Source organism: Nyctereutes procyonoides, unplaced genomic scaffold (genome assembly GCF_905146905.1).
Source record: "Nyctereutes procyonoides isolate TBG_1078 unplaced genomic scaffold, NYPRO_anot_genome, whole genome shotgun sequence".
Classification (NCBI taxonomy): domain Eukaryota; kingdom Metazoa; phylum Chordata; class Mammalia; order Carnivora; family Canidae; genus Nyctereutes; species Nyctereutes procyonoides.
The window spans coordinates 17,367,129-17,390,268 of record NW_026575140.1 but is presented as its reverse complement, the minus strand read 5'-3'; positions in this window follow the sequence as shown (position 1 = coordinate 17,390,268).

Genomic DNA, 23,140 nt, shown 5'->3' with positions numbered 1-23,140 from the left:
GAATCTGACATGCTCTAGCCCTTCCACATTTGGGATACGCCAGTATGTGGACCTGGGACCAGACTCTTGGTGGGGCCTAGAAGGTCCCTGCCTCTCTGCCTGGGTTACATCGTAGTCACCTCTCTTGCATGCTACTCCCAGATCTCATTAGAAGTTTCACATGACCAAAATCTCATTATGGCCCTGACTGCAGCATTGTCCAAGACCTTACTTACCTGACCCTAGGCTTTTGTGCACCTCATCTTAGCTCATCCTCCCAATCAGCCAGCACCTTGCCAAGATCTCACAAAGATGAAGCAGAGCAAAGCAGGTTACAATCTTGGTGGTGTTCCTGTATCTATTTTTTCCAGGGCCACAACCCCCTTCTCCCCACTGCTGAAATGACTTCCCTCTCCAGGTCCGTATCTCTTAGCTATAAGCCCAGGGACAAGCATGGTTTTAATGCTTTTGCTTTTTTTTTTTTTTTTCTAAAACCACTCAGAGACTGGTTGGTGACCAGAGGAGACCATATCAAAGCTTGTCACCTGTGACCTAGAGTCCAGCATCTCAAGTTTATTGTGTTGGCCAGAGGAGGAAAAAGACATTTTAAAAGATTTTTTCATGAAAAGATGAAGAAGAGTAGGCATACATTGCTTTCCTTCCAAATCAGCAACAAATAAAGGGTCCTGTTTATTTTTTTTAACCTGGTGCAAACTCTTATTTATCCAGACAACGCATTTGCTTTGCTGCTTTTATTTCCCCCTCGAGGCTGCTCCTCAGGCCACAGAATGAAAAGGGCCGCAAGAAGTAAGCCATCAGTAAGCCAGCCTGCCATTCAGTACCTTTTCTTATACACCAGTTATTTGTAAACTAATCAATAAACTTTTCTTATTTTGTTTGCTCCTTTAGAACTCTTAGCAGCCGCCTGCTGAACCGTGAAGAAACTTAAAATAGCGATGATCTCCCTTCCATGCTGCCTCTTTTCCCCCATAGAACCCGCAAGCCAATCTGCGGTGTTTATACTCAAGGCCATATGAAGCTAATCTGTATGGAAATAAAGGATAGAAATATTCAGATTGAGTTTTACTAAGTGAACCTGAGGTTTTTCTGTTCAGCAAAATAGGCCAGGTAAATGCGTTTCTGATACAGAATAAATCACTTGTTTGAAGACCTATATTTCCCTTCTGCCATTTTGCTTAGAAGTGGAGAATTCACAGTCCTCTACGTAGCCTGTAAAAAGCACAGGTCTCTCCTCTCTCCCCACTCCACCCCTCCCCAGTAGGTAGTTTCCTGAGCTGAACTCATCTTTCCATTAGGGTCTGAAAGCCCTACTCTCCCAGCCTAGGGCTTGAGGTGCCCAGGTTCTTTGCAAAGAGCCAAAGAAGAAAGAGGGAAGAAAAAGAGTCAGGGATACATTTACAGAGCACCTTCTATGCCAGATCCCAAGGCTTCACTCAGGGAATCTCTAACGTGAAAAACACAGTCTCTGGCCTTGGGCAATAGAGTAATGCCACACATTTATTGTTGTGAAGGCAAAGATTAAGACATGTACAGAAGTGCCTCAGGAGAACATAGGAAGAGATCCTCACCAGCAAGACGTGTATCCAGCCAACCTTTCTGAAGCACTTGATGCTAGAGCAGGGCTTTTCACTCATTTGTTTATTTACTCATTAATTCAACTGACATCTATTGAATACATGTACCTTTTTAGGAGTATAAGCGATGGACAAGGGCAGCCTGGGTGGCCCAGTGGTTTAGTGCCGTCTTCAACCCAGGGCCTGATCCTGGAGACCTGGGATCAAGTCCCACATCAGGCTCCCTGCATGGAGCCTGCTTCTCCCTCTGCCTATGTTTCTGTTTCTCTCTCTCTCTCTCTGTCTCTCTGTCTGTCTCTCTCTCTGTCTCTCATGAATAAATAAATAAAATCATAAAAAAAAGCCATGGACAAGGTAGACAAGATCCCTTCTCTCATAAAGCACATAGTCTTAGTGTATCATAAAGCATGACTTGAGATGTGGGAAAGAGGAAAACAGAAGAGAAGAAAGGAATTCCAGGTAAAGGGAATAGTAAGAACAAATACACAGAGGCAGGAAATAGCCTGCTACTCTCTACAGCTACATTGAGTTCATTATTACTTCACAGTAACCTGAGTCTGAAAGTGGGGAGAAATAATGGAGAGGGCTATGCTGTTGATTTGTCCAGTAGGCAGTACAGACAACTTTGAATCTCCACTCTTTTATGATTCTCTCATGTGCTGCTTCTATATCCCAGGCATAAAAGACAATACATTTTAGGATTCTTGGTACAAATTTTTTAGAGACAGCTCTTTGGTTCTGTATAGTCAACATATTTTAGTCCATCTAGGGACATAATTAATGCTGTGGGGCAGAGGTAAGGGAAGCAAAACCAGGGGCAGGTACTGGTGATTTGGTCTTGAGAGAAGACCACTGGCCAAGGCCAGAACATGTGGCCTACAGACTCAGTGACAGCATTTGCCTAATGATAATCTAGTATATATAGTCCATTTAGAGAATCCAGCTGAATGGGAAGGATCCAAACTCCCTGGTTTGTGAATCCTGAGGGGGAACAAATGACAGACATGAATAGCCCTTACTGGATTATCAATTTTTTCCAGGAGTGAAACCAGCTCCTGTTAATTGGCATTTCTAAGTCAAACCATATGAAACTGCCAAAAGTTGATGATTTTTGCTCTATAAAAATAGCAATTTCATATGGTTTGACTAATATGTTACAGAGATAGTATAGAGCTTTTGATATTTATTACCTCACAGAGTCTCACCTCTCTAGTTGAGGTATATACTATTAAGTTCCTCATTCCATAGCTGAAGAAATGGAGACTCAGAGCAAAGTGATGTAAATTGCCCAAACCACATAACTAGAGGAACCAGGATGCAGACTTGTCTAGTCGTTGTCAAAAATCTGGCTGTGATTGACATGCAGGAGTTTATTCTCTCTGTATGGGAGCCTGTGGGGCCATTGAAGGCCCTGTGGTGTGTGTGGGCCTCACTGGGCCTTTTCTATGCTGTGAATCAACCTCTGTGCTCTGTGCTCTGAAGCCAACATAATTGTGGGTGTTCCAGTCCCCTGCTTGGCTGCAGTTGCAAGGAGCTAGAGGACAAGACACATTCAGCTGAAGACTTGGCTTCTGTTGAAGGTGGAGGCCAGACAAAATTCTTGAAGTGTTTCAGAGATGACTCAGTCTCTACTGGGGTTTCTCATAATGACTGTCTGAGCACCTGTTTGCTCCACCATACCACAGACCGTGTTTTTTCAAGAAGTCTCCCATGACTGAATTGTTAATGTCAAAGCTTATAGAGCTGCCAGCCCTTCTCCATAACCTAAGCCTCAGAAGGGGATAGCAGTCAGGATGGGCAAGGTCATGCTGGGAAAACATGCTCCGTGAGTCTTAGTGGCTTAACATAATCAATTCTTCTCTTAGTCTGTCTGTACCTCTATCTGTCTGTCTATCTTTCTCAAGCTACATCTCTAGCACAGAGATGTTGTCAGGAGGCTCTGCTCATCAGAGTCACATAAGGCTCCTGGATGAAGCAGGCATCCTTCCAACATGTGCTTCTACAATCACGTTGGCCCTGGGAGCAAACATGTCAGATTGTGCACTGGTTCTTAAAGTCTCCATCAAGAAGTAGCACACATCACCTATGCTTATATTTCATTGGCCAAGCCAAGTCACAGGGCCATACCTACCTTAGAAGAGGGTGGGAAAATACAGTGTTACCAGGCATGTGGAAGACACAGCACAAGAAATGCTTGTGATTGCACCAAAAACATTCATAGCTGTTCCAGGTAGTGTAGAGGAATGTCTGCTCATCCCCAGACTGTTAACTCCAGCTTTGCCAAACACATAACCTCAGGGAGGGCTGATTCAGTAGGACAAGAGAATGAATGAAGCCAATTCTACCAACCCAAGAAATCATGAGGACATTTCTTAGTTGGATCCTATCACTGAGTGTCGCCATTATAGCAAGAAGCTAGACTCCAGAGAGCAAGGGGGGTTTTCTTTCCAACATCTCTCCATATTGCTAAAGCATGTCTTTCCCCTTGGTCTTCTACCCCAAGTAGGCTTGGACCTAGAGAGTAGTCCTACTTGAGCAATTGATAGTAAACTTGACATTACATCCAAATAATCTTTCTATATGAAAGCCAATGGTAATTATATAGAGAAACTTGTCAAAATGCCATTCCAGGATTCCTCTCTGAGTTATGAAAGCCAAATAAACATCTTTAAATCTTGCTTTGGATAGATGTCAGTCGCTGGGATGAGTTGCACACTACGAATTGATGACATTTAATGTTCATATCAAATCAATTAAATCTGCTTATAGGTAGTTTACAGGTCTTTATGTAATAGATAATGTTGATGAGTTCTTACAAATCCTGATGTGTCTGATGGAAGTATAGACAGTTTATAGGCAATACTAGGAGAAAAAAAGAAAACAAAACTAATGATTTAGTATGTACCGTGATTAGATAGTTGTGGGTTTTTTGGGGGCTGTTTTTACATTATATAGTTCTACCCCTCCATTTTCTTAAACTCCATCTAAATCTGGAGGAGATAGAGGCAGTAGGTAAAGAACTTAAACAAAATCTACATGCCAATACAAGCTTATGTCTTCTCTTTCTTCCTTCCTTGTATAAGCCAAATGATAATGTCTAACATGAATGCAGGAAGTAAAAGTTCTGAGAACAATTTACAGTTGTTATTTCTGCCCATAATATCAACTATTTATTTAACAAATGTTTATTTAGCATCTACAACATGCTGTGCATTGAACAGTGAATGAGGTGGACAAGTCCTTGATCTGTTGGAAATTATGTGTCAGTGGAGACATGGACAGTGAGTGAGGAATAAAATACATGTATAATGGAATTTCAGGTAATAAGAGTCTTTTAAAGAAAGAGCAAAGAATGAGGATGATGAATGACAGGTTTGCTTGAGGGAAAATAGTCAGAGATGCTTTTTCAAAGAGGTAATATTTGGGCCAAGAAATGAACAAAGTGAGTGAGTGAGTCATTGAAAGGTTTTGGGGGAGAGAGATGCAGGCAGAGGGAACCACAAATACAAGGGTCTGATGTGGGAATGAATCTGGTATATCTATAAGCACGAAGGTGAACATGATGGAGCTGAGCAAGTGAGGCAGAGTATGGGAGGTGACCCCAGAGAGATCCCCAACAATTTCTATGTCAGATTTGTGAAATATTCTACTTGGTCTCCCTGCTTCCAGTCTTGCCTCTTCAGTTGATTCTCCCCACACAGTTGCCAGAGTGAGTTTGTTCAAGATACATATAAATTGGATCATGTCACACTTTTTTTCACAAAACTCCAGTGATTTTATATCACAGATGGAATTTAATCCAGATTCTGCACCTTGGCCTTCATGATTTTACCTCCACATACCTCTCTGGGGTATGAACAAACTCATACGTGTCCATATGTGGTATGAACAAACTCACTGCGTGGCTCAGCAGTTTGGTGCCTCCCTTAGGTCCAGGGCATGATCCTGGAGTCCCGGGATTGGGTCTCACATCAAATTTGGAGGTCATCAACAAAGAGAGAGTATTTAAATCCAAGAGTCCAAGTGAGTTCACCTTGAGAATGAGTTGTAGATATGGAAGAAAAATGGACGAAGGCCAAAATCCTTATGAGTACCAACATTGAAGACTGGGAAAAGACTAGAAAATTGGATTGGCCAGTGATGAGGGAGGAAAACCAGGGAAGTATGGTGACTGGAAAGCTAAAGTAAGGGATGATTTCAAGAGGAATGATCTGGGCCAAGTATAGCCAATGGCATTGAGAACTCAGGGACATGCAGTCTAAGACATGGGAATTGGATTGAAGGAGATGAAGACTACTGGGGAATTTAATAAGAGCTGTCTTAGTGGAATCATGTGGAGGAACCTTCAAAGCATTCTGACTTACTCGTAAGAGTTGCAACGTCTTTATCTGTAGATGCTCCCTCTTTGGGCATGTTCAAATGCTGATGACGGTAATTGAGTAGATTGATGATGGAGGAGTGACTTTAAGAGAAAATCCCTGAGTAGATGAGGGAGAGTGGGTTTAGAGAGCAATAGAGATGTTTGATCATCATAACAGAAGAGAAGGTTGAGTCTACATGCACAGATACAGGTGGAAAAGAGAAAACACTCTTCTGATTGCTCAGTTTCTTCATAAAATAAGAATTAGGATCATCTATTGACAGTGAGTGTTGGCTGGCTGAGGAGTGAGACAGTGTCAGTAGTTATCTGGATAAACAAGAGGAGGTGTCAGTAGTTATCTGGTTAAACAAGAGGAGGTTTTGAGGGAATCATGGTTGGCTTTTCAGATGATTCCAAAGGCCCACTTGAGATATGTGGCTAGAAATCTGTGAGGCTGGTAAGCATGGTCATGAATTTTTCTCTGACCACATTCTACTTCTCAGGTCCAAGCACAGAGCAAGAAGAGAGATGAGTTTAAACAGGGATAAGGTTTACCATAGTAGTGACAGAGGGGGAGCAGGAACTGAAGTGATGGGGTTGTTTTAGGGATGGACCATGGAATCCAAACTGGAGAAAGATCGATGACAGCATGTAAGCCAGGCCTGGAGACTCTGATGGGTGTGAGCACTGTTTGTTGGAGTGTGTAGATTAAAAGTCATGTGTTTGTGGCCAGAAAGTCTGGTGTTTGAAACCTACATATAGAAAGTGGTGCAGCTATTGATAACATATAGATTTAAACATAAAGTCATTTTCCAGAGAGAAGAAAATGTAACAAGAAAACATTGTCATTATTTTTAGACTATGGCTACTGAAAAAGAATGGGTGGGAATAAATTCCTAACTTGAATAAGTTATGTGGACTAATGAATCCTGCCCAAAGCATTTTTGAGATCTCCTAATGCAATTTGTTCCTGATATTACAGTGTTAACATTTGATATAAATCTCTCTCTCTCTCTCTTTTTAAGGAAAATAGACTTAAGTTTAAATTTTGTAATAATCTCACAGTGTATTGCTACATTGACAATTTTTTTTCTTGACTGTAGGAGAAGAAATAGATTAGAACAGAGTGGGAAATACTATGGGTTCCGTAGCCTCTCCTGGCAATAATGTAAACTGTAGTGAGTGACCTTGAACTGATGTGCCATTATTAGTTGCAATGATTGTGAATTTTTGTGCTATCTTACACTTTACATGTAATCTGGGAGGTTTTGTAAACATCTGGACACCCCCACAGGTGTCATAATATCCCCACATTAGTCATGTGAACAGCATCCAACATGTCTTTATGGAAAAATAGAGGAGGAAGATGTGCACTGCAGCTCTAGGCAGACAGTATGGCAGCTTGTTATAGAAATGACCCCAGCGGGGATCCCTGGGTGGCTCAGTGGTTTAGCGCCTGCCTTTGGCCCAGGGCGCGATCCTGGAGTCCCGGGATTGAGTCCCGCGTCGGGCTCCCGGGATGGAGCCTGCTTCTCCCTCTGCCTGTGTCTCTGCCTCTCTCTCTCTCTCTCTCTCTATGTCTATCATGAATAAATAAATAAATAAATCTTTAAAATAAAAAAAATAAAAAATAAAAAAATAAATGACTCCAGCAAATCACACTCCCTGCAAAGTGGTTTTGCTCCTCCTTCCATCCAGAATTAGAATTAATTTCCCCATGCTTTGGTCTGAGATGACCTTGTGGCTTGTTTTGACTAATGAGATGTAGTCTAGAAGTGATGTGGTGTGACTTCTGGGTCTAGACCTCAAGAGGCTTTATGCTTCTGCTCTTGCTTTTCTGGAACAGAGCTGCCTTCACATAGAGGTCCAGGCTAGATTTTGGAGGATGAGAGCTATAGCAGCAAGAAGCCCTGCAGGCATTCATGTGAATAAGGCCATCTTCATTCATACAGCCACTATTAAGTCACTAGCTGATTGCTGTCATAGAAATGACCCTAATTAAGACCAGCAGAAGAGTCACTGAAGAGTCAAATTGCTAACCTGTGGAATTGTTAATGAGTGACTGTAGTTTTATATTACTAAGCTTTAGGGTTGTTACGCAATAAATAGTTGATGCAACCAGTAAGAGTTACTAACAACCAGGACAGGGAGAAAAAGAAGTAACATTTATTGAGTACCTACATTGTGTTGAGCAATGCCTGAGAACATTATCTTGATTTTGCCTTACAATACCTCTCTGAGGAGGCATAATTTTCTTCCCAGTGGGAATACTAGAGGTCAAAGAATCTCAGCAGCTGGTCCAAAGTCACATATCTGATGAGTAATAGAGCACAGATAAAAACCCATCCAAATTCCATTCTTCAAATACATCAGCTTCACAACCTCAATGCATTTGTAAAACATCTCTGTAAATTTGACATATCTTTATGCTGTCTGAAATATTATTTATTTAATAATATTTTCCTTAAATTGGCTCATTTGAATAAGTTACTAGACAAATAAATTTATTTAAAGCAGAATCATTTTGTTACTAGGACAAATAACCATGGCTAATATTTATTGAATGCTTTCCCCAGGTGAGCTCTCTTCCATTTGCTTTGCATGAATGAATTGATTTAATCCTCACAGAAATTCAATCAGGTTAGAGCTACTGTCATCATCATCCCCTTTTGAAAGATAAGAAACAGGAGTTGGGAAGATTAAATAGTTGTTCAATGTCACCAAAGAAATTGGTAGTAGAGGTGTGGTTGTGCTACTGGCATCCAGGGGTGGGGAGAGACCAGGGATGTTACCAAACATCCTACAATATACAACACAGCCTTTCATCTCCAACAAAAAATGATCCCGCATAACTGTCAATAGTGCCAAGTTTAAGAAACCTTGTTTCTGCCTTTCTAAATGGTAAACAGAAATAAGTATTGGTTGCCATGAATGGAAACTCAAAAAAAGAAAAAGAAAAAAAGAATAATACTAAAGAATCTCTAGAAACTGTTGCTTGCCAAGACTGGGTGTCTTGGGAGCTTCTTTTTGCTGAAAAAGATTAACAAAATGTTAGAGAGATAGTAAAGGCTAGAGACTCTCTCCTTGGGTGTAATCAGAGGATTGTAAGAGACTTATAATTGGAATTAAATCTCCTTGTGTGATTCTAAGTAATTTATGCCATGTCCATGTCCCTATCAAATCATCCCGCAATCCACTGGTGCAGAGCTCATCCTTTGGGAAATGTGGCTCTGTACACCTGGTGGGCAATCGGTACCCCATGGGCCAATCTAGCCCATCACCTACTTTCTTAATAAATTTTGGGGGGAACATAGCTATTCTTAACCCATTAGTAATATAACCTAATAACATAACCCATTCTTTTACATATCGTATATGGCTGCTTTTGCACCACAAAGACAGAGTTGCTTTGTGGTAGCAGAGACCATTTGGCTCACAAAACCCAAAATGTTTACTGTCTGGCCCATTGTAGAAGCGCCTGACCCCTGCCTAGAACTATGCTTGGTACATAGTAGGCATTCCAGCCTATTATGTGCTAATACTTACTGAATGAATAAAGTCCTGGGAGACAACTGCTCTTCTCTGTCTTCCCTCTCCACCAGTACCTCTTTCCTCCTACTCCATCCTACCCATGCCTATTTAATTATTTGTTTGTTTTTGTATTTCCATATTGCTCACCATGAAATGATAGCTCCATTCTTAAAACAAACACTTGTCCACAGAGTAGTTGATCACTGTAAGCTGCTCCGTTTTAGGGATCAGAGATATAAATGGGTCTCCCTGAGAAGGGATGGTGATGGATCACCATGTTCTCAGGAGTCTGAGCTATTCCCTTTCTCCTACAGCTGTTGGCATTCACTGCACTTTCTCAGCTCCAGAGTTAAGGGATATATAATAGACACAGGAAGACCTATAAAAGTAACATCTGAAACTGCTGCAGAGCTGAGTATTGATTTATTCATTACTATAAATTTTTTGTCATTACTATGCAATTGCTCTATCTCACGAAGAATTGATAGATGTGGTTGGAAGCTGCAACCCACTGTGAAAAACTTTTTCCCCCTTCTATAATTTCCTGTAACTCTTCTAAAGAATCATTATTCCTTATTACATAGCTCTGGCATGCCACCTATTTAGATAAATGCGTGAACAAGTGTGCAGTAAATATTCATAGTGGCCCATGTGTCAACGGTATATGTCACTAATTAGATAATTTAGTAGTTCAAATAAATAAATAAGAAAACAGAAGCACACCCAGGAAAATAGTGAAATAAAACACAGACTCCTTGTAGGAATCCAGGCAAATAGGACAGCTTTTCAGGCTATAGGATCGTCTTATATATTGGAAGCCAATCAGAAGGTCACAATGATGCTTAATGATGCTGCTTACATGTGGGAGAAGCCTAGATCCACAAGTGCATATGTCTATTTGGATCTTCTTAGCAAGCTACATACTTATTTACTTAAGCAAGCGCTGATGGGTCTCAGGGGATTTGGTGACCTTTTGCCTCTTATCCTGCTCATTTTCTTGGGTCTGTTATTTATGATCCTGCTGATACCAACAGAACTGGGCTCAGAGTCTGAAAACGATGGGTTCAAGTTCTGAGTCTGATACAAAGTGGATAAGTTACTCATTCAGCTTGGGCCTCAGTATTCTTATCTGTATAATGGAAGTCTAATTTGAGGAATAAGGGCAATGATGATGAATTGCAAATGCGGCAAGAGACAAGGAAACCCTTTTCAGGGTCCAGTGTTCCAAATGAACATTAGAGGACATTTGTCTGTTTGCTTGTTTTATTTTAAATGAATGATCTCAAGAAAAGTAAGCTAGGCAGACAGAGCAACTATTTAGAGAATCAAGCTACTATTTACTGGGTGCCTCCTTTGTATCAGGCATTGAGATTACAGATACTTTCTATAGGTTAATGACTAGAATCCAACTTGGTGAAGTAAAGGATGTTTTTGCCACATTTAACAGATGGGGAAGCTGAGGATTAGAGGCACTCAGTGTAACTTACCGAAGACGGCAGATCTGGTAAGTGATGCCAGATGGAAATCTCCCTTTCTCTGGCTCTTTCATATCCATTATGCTGCTGGTGATATGCTATGTTGTCTTCTCCAGGTTTTAGTTGAAAGGACTTAATTTGTTTTGTGTTTTAGAAATTAAGAGACAAAACAAAATTTCAATCTGAGTTGTCCAGATAGCTTGACTATATTGACGAAATTCATAGTGATCTTCCTCAACTGAGCAACTCAGAGTTCTGTTTACATAAATGTAGTTACCCCAAACAGTCAGTTTGATTAAGGGTCTCTGTGGTGACCTCATGAAGTGGTGTTAAGCAAAAATAATTGGATCTAGTGAATCCTGAGATCTGTCTGATTAGCTCCTAATGCATGAATCTGGCCTTAGCCCTTTCCAGTGGTGTGTTAGAATATGAAGGAGATGGATTCACTTTGTCAAAGAGCTAAAGCCAAATCTTTTAGGCATGCCTAAACTAGTCAAGGCCTCGTGTGGACATATTCATTTCTCAAATGCAGATAGGATGAATCTGCATGTTGCCATTAAGCAATCATATAAAAAGTAAACTTATTCATACCATCCTTAGAGCCAGCCAAATTATCTGATCAAGGCACCCCCTTTCTGGTTTGGGTTTATCTAGTCATAACTGAGAGTCCTCATTAATTTATTTAGCAAATATTTAATTTGCACTTCTGTGTGTCTGTAGCAATGGAAGACATTGGAGGTACAAGGATTAATTACATTAATGTGAATGTACCTATTCAGGGAGCCCTGGTTAAAAGCCCCTGCTCTAATTGTTGAACAATACAAATGTAGAGGGATAGATGGATAAATATAGGGATGTGTGGATAGGTGGATAAATGAATAAATTGATAATGAATGGAAGTGTCTTGACCATGTAGGTGCCTTTTTGAGCTTTCTTTTGACCCTCAGGAAGACTCAGAATGACTTACTAATATCTCTGTGACTAATGTTGGTACCCAAATGAATCTCTTCAGATCCCATGTTGATATGCCTCACTGCAAATTTTCTTTCTTTTTACTGATAACTGGAGTTCTGGCCTTTTGTCTATTGAGTAGTTTTTGTCTCTTAGCCAGTCCTTCCCAACTACCTTTTTGGTTGTACTCTCTGCATGGGTTTGAATCAGGGTTCATCTGTTTCTCTCTTTGAACCTCACTGGAAGTCTCCCGGTGACGACATCAGTACCCACAGGGGTGGAATTTTACAAGGGTGGATAAATGAATGGATGCTAATCAATGGAAGATTGTGGGTAGAGGCAGAGAATGGGTAACCATATTGCTCACATTTGTTCCTCCAACATCAGCACCAGTGCCTGGCCCATAATACGTCATCACAGATTTAGTGAAGAAGTGGTTAGGTGACTGAATAAGTAAGTGATTCAGTGACTGAAGAAGAAGTGGTGGGTAATTGAGTAGGTAATGAATGGATGGATGCATCTATGCATGAATGAGTGGATAAATTGTTGTATTGGTTATTGGGTAAGTAGGTGGATAAATGGGAAATGTAACTAGATAAATGATTGAAAGGGAGTAAATGGGTGGATACTTGCATCAGTAGATGAATGGGTGGGTGGGTAAATGGATAAATAGATGAATGGATGGATAGATATATGGATGTATATTTGCCTGGGTAAAACTTAGAGGATCTAGGAGTAAGTGGATGATGGTGTGAATAAAAGAATGGATGGTGGGATGAATGTTTGGATTGTAGCCCTAAAGCCTGTTGGGCACTGAGAGAAGATGGGCTGATACTTAAACTATGCCCTGATTATAGCCAAAGTAAACAATCCTCTTGGTTTAAGGGAATGATGCTGCTGGCTTTGGGAAGATTAAGGGCATGGCACACAAGGGCATGGAAAGTCTGACTGGCTGGCCAGAAGAGTGATAATGACTCGTGGTTTCCAAGCACTGTTTATGAAATAACCAAAGAAGCAATGAGTATGTTTCTTGGGTTCCTTGAGGCCACAGAGAGGAGGGACGTAACCTCAGCAGGGACAGCTTTATGTGAAAGGTTAGCCAACACAGAGTACATGACTGCTGGGGGTTGTACACCCACTGTTGACCAGAGAGCCTTTCTATTTTCTACTTTTCTTCTTCCTTCCTTCCTTCCTTCCTTCCTTCCTTCCTTCCTTCCTTCCTTCCTTCCTTCCTTCCTTCCTTCCTTCCTTCCTTCCATTTCTTTCTCACTACCCTGGCCCAGACAAGGATGACCCAGGACCAGAATGCAGAGCCTTCTGGGAACTGACCCATGCTTTGCCTTGAAATTTGGAACTTCACTTAGGTGACCAGTTTAGACTTCTAGCTGAGCTGGCTGGCTGATTTCCCTGCTCAGGATCATTTACCTCATATGTGTTCTGATTAACTAAAAGAAGCTGTGGTAGAGAGTGGAATGAGAATGGGGCTTGGATCCAAACAGATTTGTTGTCTAGTGACCTTGGGAAGTTTCCTGTACTTTAAAAACTCTGCTTTATCTGCTAAAGATAATGAGGAGAGTGTATAAAATCAAAAACACTTGTTTTATATGGTTACTGTAAGAATTGAAAGAAATAATGTGAAAAAAATCATACCTAATTGGTACCTACTAGGTGTCTTATACAAGTAAGTAACTCTTTGGTTTGTTAATTCCTTATTCTCCCTTCTGTAGTTAAGGTACAGCAGCCCATTATGAGACCTGGAAATGACTTAGGTGTCAAGTGGGTCCATTCATTTGATCCATTGAAGACTTGAGGAAAACAATGTGTGGTGGTTCCTCAAAAAGTTATGCATAGAACTGCCCTATGATCCATCAGTTCCACACCCAGGTCCATATCCCAAAGAACTGAAAGCAAGGACTCAAGCAGGTACTTTTACACCACAGTTTTATAGCAGCGTTAGTCCACTAAAAAGGTAGAAACAATTCAAATGGCCATCAGCAGATGAATGGATAAACAAAATGTGGTATAGCCATACAATGGAATATTCTTCAAATTTAAATAGTAATTGAATTCTGACACATGCTACAATATAGATGAACCTTGAAAACATCATGCTAAATGAAATGAGCCAGATACCAAAGGTTGGTTTTATATGACCCATTCGTATGAGGTAAGTTCACAGAGACAGACAGAACAAAGCTTAGAGATTACTAGGGGCTTGGAGGAGGAGGATGGAGAGTTACTGTTTTAATGGAAACTTTTGTTTGAGTTGATGAATAAGTTTTGGAAATTGATAGTGATGATTGTTGCTCAGCACAGTGAATGTACTGTATGCCATTGAATTGTATACTTAATTTATTTTAATTATTAGAAATAATTAAAACGGTAAATTTTGTCATAAATGTTTTAAATTTTAAAAAGTTGCCCATGGCTATTCAGGGTCTTTTTTGATTCCATACAAATTTTAGGATTATTTGTTCCTGCTTTATGAAAAATGTTGATGGCATTTTGATATTGATTGCAATGAATGTGTAGATTGCTCTGGGTAGCATACAAACATAGTGATCTGAAGGGGCACCTGCACCCCAACTTTTATAGCAGCAATGTCCACAAGAGCCAAACTATGGAATGAGCCCAAATGTCCGTTGACAGATGAATGGATAATGAAGAGTGTATATATATATATATATATATATATATATATATATATATGCTGTGTGAGTGTATATATGTATATATATATATATGCTGTATATATATCCCATATATATACAATGGGATATATATATATATGCACACACTAATATATATATGTGTGTATACACACATACACACACACACACACACAATGGAATATTACTCAGCCACCAGAAAAATGAAATCTTACCATTAGCAATGACATGGATAGAACTAGAGGGTATTATGTTAAATGTCAATCAGGGAAAGATAATTGTCATGATTTCACTCATGTGGAATTTAAGAAACAGCATAAAAGCATAGTGGAAGGGAGGGAAAAATAAAATAAAATAAAAATAGAGAGGGAGGCAAACCATAAGAGATTCTTAACTATAGGAAACAAACCAAGGGTCACTGGAGGGGAGGGGTTGGGGGATGCGGTAACTGGGGAATGGGTATTAAGAAGTGTACTTGATATAATGAGCACTGGGTATTATACACAACTGATGAATCACTGAACTCCACCACTGAAACTAATAATATACTATATGTTAATTAATTGGATTTAAATAAAATTAAACTAAAAAAATTAATTTAAAAAATTGGCCCCCCAAATACCCTCAAAATAGAATTTGTGCCTGTGAGCTACACAGGTGTGCCTAAGCCCATGGGGTTCAGACAGCCTGGCTCAACTAGTTTATCTCAGAATACGTTAAGCTATTCAGCAGCAGGATTGCTTTCCAGGACGGGAGGCAGGGACAACCAACACTACTAGTTCTCCTAGTAGTTCTCGTGTTCCTGTCAGCATCTCATCATTCATCTGATTGGCCTCAGTGAGATAGATAGCTAGTGTTAGCTGCCATTGTTTTTTGACTGGGTGATTGTGCTTGAGGTTTAGATTTCTGAAAGTGAAGGTATGATTGGCCCAAGCTCTTAGAAAAAGTGGTTGGATTCTGGACAGACAACAATAACTATGAAGAGGAGGGTAATGTTAAGACTGTTCTCACCCCTGCCCCAATCAGCGCCAGAAGCCCTGAAATCCATCTTATTCCATCACTCTTACTGTTCCCAGATATTTAGACAGGGAGGCCACAGATCAAAGAAAGACTGTTCTGGCCCAAACATAGGATGACATACATGGAAAACCAAGCCATGTGTAGTCTCCTCGTACATCCTGGTGCAATAGAGAAGAAGAGACTGGTGCGATCTCACAGAGAGAAGAATGGGTACGATCTGAGGACTAAATCAGACAATCTGTGCAATACTATAATATATCGTTGGTGGGGTTGAAGTGATAGGGACTACATACAGTAGACTAGAGATGTGTTGGTGGGGAGCCGCAGCAAATGCGTTGTGTGGTATTGCTCTTTACATGCCACACGCCTACTTACTGTACGGCTGGCAGGTTCTTATGAGTACACACAGCTCAGCGAGACTGTTATGGGACACACACACTTTATCTATCTACTATATATGGGTAGAGCGACACACACACAACACATGAGACTCATCACAAAATATCACATGTCTTATGAACAAGCGTGTGGGGACGAGAGGGGGGGACTATCATCCGGGGGGGGGGGGGGGGGGGGGGGGTGGGGGGGGTGAACCGGTAGTCGGTGACTCAAACAACTGAACTCTATAGATTACGTATAGAGGGAGATAATGGGATAGGGATGGGGGGGGGTGAGATTGTTAGGATTGGGGGGTCTGGGCGGTACATATAGTAGGTGGCGATACTTAATAGGCTAGAGGAGTGAATAAAGGGGGGGGATTGTATGTCTGGCGAGCAAACTATGGTATGATGGATTACGACGGTTGTGTGGAGATGAGAGGGATGAGGTGGGGGAATAAATATATTAAATATATATATAAATACAGGGGGAGTAAGTTGGAAAGGATATTATTTAGGTGATTATTGATTTGATAGGTGGGGGTGGATTTATGTAATTTATTTTAATCTCTCTCTCCTCTCTACTCTATATGTTTTTGTATTGTTTTGTTGGGGGGAAGGAGAGGGAAGGGATTGATAAAAGAATGTTGGGGTTTGAAGGGAGGGAATGTTATTAGGGGTTGTAAGGAATTGTATGTTATTAGGGTAATAGGATGGTTATTTGTAGGTGTAGGTTTTAGTGAGTGGGAAGGTTTAGAGGGAGGTTAAGGGTGGGTAGGGTTGGGTAGGTTGGTGGTGGGGTGGGGAAATTTGAGATGGTTGGTGGAAGGGGGATGGGTGTGGGGATGATATAGGGTGTAAGAGTATATATGAGTGACGGTTGGATGTTAGATTTTTTTTGATAGATATATGTGATTGATTGAAGTATAAATGTACAGCCAAGGGCCCGGGATTTCTGAGTCAGTCTTTCAGATTCCCAGACATGTTGATCAGTTTTGAAACTGGCCCACCCACAATATCTGTTGCACCTGATATTCACTTTGGCCGTGTTTTTCAGGGGTTCTCCTGAGATCCGAGCTCCTCCCCCAGCTGTCAGCTTAACAGTGTGCTCAGCTCCTGTCCCCTGGGTCCTCAGAGTGCCATGTGGAGATCTGTTTGCCAGCCAGTGCTGAGTGCCTTCTATGTGCAAGTGACACCCATACAGATATGTTTCCAGGTTGGTGGGCCCTGGTGGAGAAGGGGAGTCTGACCCCAGTGCCAGAAGTTTCACAGTTTAAAACTTGATAGAGTGTCGCCACAGGCCATCTCCTGTGGTGTGTCCAGCTTAGAGCCATGCCAACTAGTTCTGAGCTAGATTTCTAAGAGGGTCAAAATCGAGAGAATGTGTTCTCTTTTATGAGGCATTGAAACAGAATGGATAAAAACCTGTGTTTTGGAAACATTCAAATCTTTTCTATTTGTTTGTTTGATTCTTTGTTGTTTATTTTGTCTTTGAGACCTAGCCCTGCTTCTCATTAGCTACATGGCTTTGGGCAAATTTCTTAAACTCTTTGTCCCTTAATTTACTCATCTATAATTGGGGGATGCTCCACCTCATAGGCTTCTGAGAGGACTAGATGAGATAATGCATGTAAAGCACTGGGCATAGAACCTGATAAATAATAAGTTCATAATGGCTGGTAATAAGACCTAAAAACTTTATTATATAAAGGTGGCAAGCAGAAAAATAGGTATCCTGGGATGGGAAGGATGGGAAGGTAAACCAGGGGGAGTTTCATGGGCCATGTTTTAGATGCTCTGGAGGCATTTTTGAGTGCATGCTGCTTATGGCTTTGGTGTGGGATACTGGGGATATTAAAGGCCTCAAGTTGCTGACTTTTCTGGGAATAGCTTGAGAACCAGGTGATCCAAGGATCCCACTCATATTCCATTAGGATAATATGCCCACTTCAGGACTCCTCGTCCTCTGCAACCATCTTTTAATCAATTATTCTGGGCTCCACATGTCCTAGACACTTGATATTTTAACTTGTAAGCTTTCTTTGATAAAAAGTTGAGCCATTCATGGCCACCAGACATGAATTAGTGTTTGGGGACAATGTCTGTTATCAAGTATGCTAACTTTGACAACTCGGTATCTTTTCTGAAGTCAATGCATTCATTCCATTGTTTCTTTATTAGTTTATTCAACAAATACTTATTGATTATCTACCATGTGCCAGGTTCTGTGATAAGTGTTGGGGATGCTATGGCAAGCAAAACACACAGAATTATCACTGAACATGGAATCTAGTTGGGGGAGGCAATTACAAATAATCATAAAAATATATACAAATTTTAGATTATTGTAAGTGCTATGAAGGTGAAACATAAGGTCCCATGAGGACATATAGGAAGATGCCTGAGCATCTGGGGTGAGAGTTATCAGCAGGTCCCTCTGCAGGAATAAGGTTGGAGTTGAAAAATAAGGAATTAACAAAGTTGAAAGAGCTAGAGGTAGACAGAGAAGAGTCATAGGGTGTTCTGGTTATCTCCTGCTGCATAACATATCACCCCAAAACTTGGTGACTTTTGACAACATTTGATGATCACTTCTCCTAGTTCTGTGGTTGACTGGGGTCAGCTGGGTGATTTTTGCTTATAGTTGTAGTCAGTTGTTGACTTGGACTAGATTTGACACCCAAGAAGGGTCCCTCAAGTGACAGATGATGCTGGCTGTGGGCTAGGAGCTCAGCTGGGTCTGTCAAATGGAACATCTGCATGTGACTTCTGTGTGGAACTTAGGTTTTTGACAGCATGGCAACTGGGATGTGAAGGTGAGTACCCCACGAGTGTGTTCCAACAGGCCAAAGTAGAACCTGTAGGACTTCTTATGACCTAGTCTCAGCAATCCCAGAATATCACTTTTGTCCCATTCTAATTGTCAAGTGAGTTGCCAAAGCCAGCTCAGATTCAAAAATAAGGGAGATATAGATTCTGCTTCTTAGTGGCAGGAAGGCACATATACTCAGGGAGTAAAGAACTCCTGGGCAGTCATCTTAAGAACAAGTTACTCTGTGTGACTTTTGCTCTTGCTATTCAGTCTAGAATGATCTTTCCTGAAATAGTTACATTACCTACATCATTTAGATCTCAGTTCAAAATATCTCCTTAATTCAAAAGATCTTCCTCAAAGAGGGCTTCATTGACCTTTGTATCCAGTCACTTTCTCTCTCATGACTGTATTGAATTATTTTCATAGTACTTACCACTCCAGAATTTTCCCTTTCTTGGATTATTTGCTACAGTCTTCCCATAATTAACCTCACAAACCTATAAAACATAAGCCTTATAAGGTCACAGTCTTGGTCACCAATGTATCCCCTACAAATATGCCTGACAGTGAGAACTGAAAAAATACCTATTGAGTGAAGAAAGAGGATTCTAAGTGGAAGAAATACCACACACAGAGATCCTGAGGCAGGAAGTGAGCATGATAATCTGAGGAAATGAACAAAACCATGTGTGTTGGAACCGGGGAATAGAGAGGCAGCCACATACCATGGGGGCCCACAGCAGCATCCTGCTTGGTCACAGTCAGCCTGGTTCATTCCTGACCGTGGTCACCATTTTCTGAAGTGCAAAAAGTATGCATATGTTCTGTTATGCAAGCGCTCTGGTTTGAATATGTCTAATGTGTGCTCCAAATGACTCACATAATGGATAAATGGCACCCGCTGAATTTGTACTCCATATTCTTATGTCTTACTCTTTCTAAAAGTAATTGAAAAAACAACAACAAAAAGACTGACAAACAACTAAATGATCATCACCTACATATCAAGAAGTTTTGCCCTTTTCCAGGGAGATGCTGAGACCTTGTTTCATTATTTCTTACAACACTGGGATGTTGATATTTTCAATCTCCCCCTTTTTTATGCCAGTGGTGGAATTCAGATCTCGGGAAATTTGCCCAAGGCTCTCCAGCCTAGTACCAGTAGCTGCTGGGTTCAAACATAGGTCTGCTTTACCTCAGAGCCCTGCAGAGTTTTGGGTAATGGCCTAAGTCATAAGGAGAAAGACATCAGGGAAGACAAATGTCTAAACCAAACCCCAGAATGATATATTTTCCTCGTGGCACTGAACCAACTTGCTGAGCCCCATGATAACTGGCCGACTGTGATTATAAGGCAAGGATCTGATTCCTGCCTCAATCATGACTGAATAACCACTAGTTAGGAATCATGAAAGGGCCCAAATGAGTGGTGCAATGGGGATGAGGAAAGGTCCACAGTTGCCAGAGATGGATACGAAGGCAGTCAGAGGTGGGGATACTTCAGTCAAGCCCAAAGCAAAGCCACCAGAACATTATGTTCTGACCAGGGCAAGGGGAGAGGGTTGTGGTTGGGGAAATTGTTGGCGATCCACTGGCTGACAGCCACCATTTTTAACTGGTGCTCATTCTTGGTGAGTATTGTGTGTGTGTGTAAGTCACATCAGGGGACTCCCAGCTGGCTCTCATTTACACCCTCTAGTGCCAGGGTCTCTCCCTCCTAAACCCTTGTGAACTGTCATCATTTCAATATTTTCCTGTGCTTGAATGGGCTTCTCACTTAATATCTCAGTCTATGTTTTAAGCTATTTTCCTCTTTATTTTTTCTCCATATGGGGAAAACTTAAATACATTTTTTTTAAGGAGATGGCAGAGGAACTTAGCCTAAGTCACACCATCTGTAGTGGTGGACACTTTAGATATTTGTCTGGGAAGGGAAATTTCTTTTCCATGTTTTCTCCTGTTATTCTTTGGGAAATCCAGGGAATGATAAGAAAAGAAAGAAAAGAAAAAAAGATTGAAAGGGAGAAACAAAAAGAAAGGGGAGGGATCCCTGGGTGGCTCAGTGGTTTGGCGCCTGTCTTTGGCCCAGGGTGCAATCCTGGAGTCCCGGGATCAGGTCCCACACTGGGCTCCCGGCATGGAGCCTGCTTCTCCCTCCTCCTGTATCTCTGCCTCTCTCTATCATAAATAAATAAATAAATAAATAAATAAATAAATAAATAAATAAATCTTTATAAAAGGGGGGGAGGAAGGAAGATGGTAGGGAGGAAGAAAGGAATTGAGTGAGAGAAAGAGAGGAAAGAGAGAAGAAAAAAGAAAAGAAATTTCCAAAGGGAGGGAGAACAAACTTTCAAAGAGGACCTGGAAATAAGAGAAACTAAGCTGCCTAACAGATATTACAGCAAAACTTAAGCAATATCTCATTTCTCAGAAGGGATACACAAGAGAGAGATGCACTGAAGAATTTGCATTGGACTCAGAGATACAGTGATCTGTGTTACTTATTTTTTACATATTTGTGTGTGTGTGTGTATATGTGTGTGTGTACTAAAACCAGGGTTAGCTCTCCAAGAGAAATCCTAGGTAGATTTGAAAGTGGAGAAACGTGCTGGGTAGAAGGGGAGAGTATTTCAGCCAATGCAGACTATTACTGAAATTGATGTTCTTAGCCTCCACTGTTTACCTTGTTGCCTGCCAGGGTAACTATGACCCCAGCTGAACCCCCACCTCCTAAATTATACCTAGAGCCTCCAATGCCTATTCCTGCCTGCCCCAGATCCTTCTCTGGCTCATCACTGCTGCCATCTTTGGCACAAAGCCTTGCTATATAGAGGGTGAGTGGATCAACTGAAAACAGGCTGATGAGGAACAAGAATGTCCTCACCCTTGGACCAAAATGCCAACCACTGATGGAACTCCAGTGGTCACTCTGGTTTCAGTGGAGATGTATTGAACTCAAGCTTGGGATGAGAATTCAGGGATCTCATTTTCTATCATTTCTTCAAAGCCAACTATGGACAAGGTTCTGTGATATCAAACCCTTGTTATAGAAGAGAAAATTTGGACTCAGCTGTTAAGTTGTTTAAGGCCACAAGGGTCTCGAGTAGAAATGTGGTTTCAATCAAGGCCTCTCTGACTTCAAAGATGGAGTCAGTCATTCATTTAAAATTGACCACAGAGAAGGTCCAGTTAAAGGAATGGGATACTTTTCTTCATTTCTTCACCCGTTCACTCTGTTCTTACTTGTGGAACTCACCAGCAGATGATCAGGCCCGAGATGCAAGAGTAATAGTCGTGATCTCTACCCTCATGGAGCCCATGATGCACCTGCATCTGGTCACTCAAAATGTGGTTCATAGGGCAGTGTCCCTGGGTACTTGTTAGAAATATGAGGTGTCAGGCCCTATCTCAGTCTCCCTGAATCCTAATGTTCATGTGAAGCTGGTCTCCAGGCCATTTGAGAAGATGCATAAAGCATGAGAGAAGGCCAATAGGAAATGAAGTGGAAATTAGGAGCTGGTAATCTGGACAGGGGGCAGGATGTGAGCAAGAAACCAGAAATCCCAACACACTGAAGGAAAGTGAGTGATAAACTGGAGCAGGACAGGTAAAAAGGGGAGAGAAATACTTGAAGCTGCCAAATTCCTTGTGGGAGTGTGTGCACCACTGACTGCATCTTACCAGCTATAAGATCTCACCCAGCCTCAGTTTCCTGTTCTATAAAAGGGGAATAAGGTTGATATCTTTCTCACAAGGTTGTAGCAAAGGTTAAGAGTCAATATTTGTAAAGTGCACAGTCAAGTATTTGGCACAGAGCAAGTCCTAAGCACACTGGCTGTTGTCCTTATTATTATTCCTCTGACATAGCTGTTCTGTAGACTTAAGAGCATACCAGGTGGGACGCATTGTCCCCTTGAGGAGCGTGCACTTGGGGTAAGTAGAAAAGGCCTGTGTGCCTGGGCAGTTGAGACAGAAAGCAAACACCCAGCAATTTCTAAAATGCTTCCTAAAAACACTTTCTAAATTATCTTTAAAAAAGAGCTGAAGTATCACCTACTCTTAAAATCATCCATCTATTTATTCTGACATTTTTATTATCATGAGCTGAGCTACATCTAAGTAAGTAATCAATCATAGATAATATCAGTAATGATAATAGCCAGTGTTTATTGAACATCTATTACATGCAGGTACCATGTAAAACCTTTTACAAGCATTATCTCAACTTAATTATCTCAAATCCTCACAGATTTTGAGTGATTTTACCCTCCTTTCCACAAATGGGGAAATTGAGTTTTGGCATACAGGCAAGAAATCCATCTGTTGATATTAAATCAGAGGTTGGAGACATAGGCAGGAGGTAGCAAG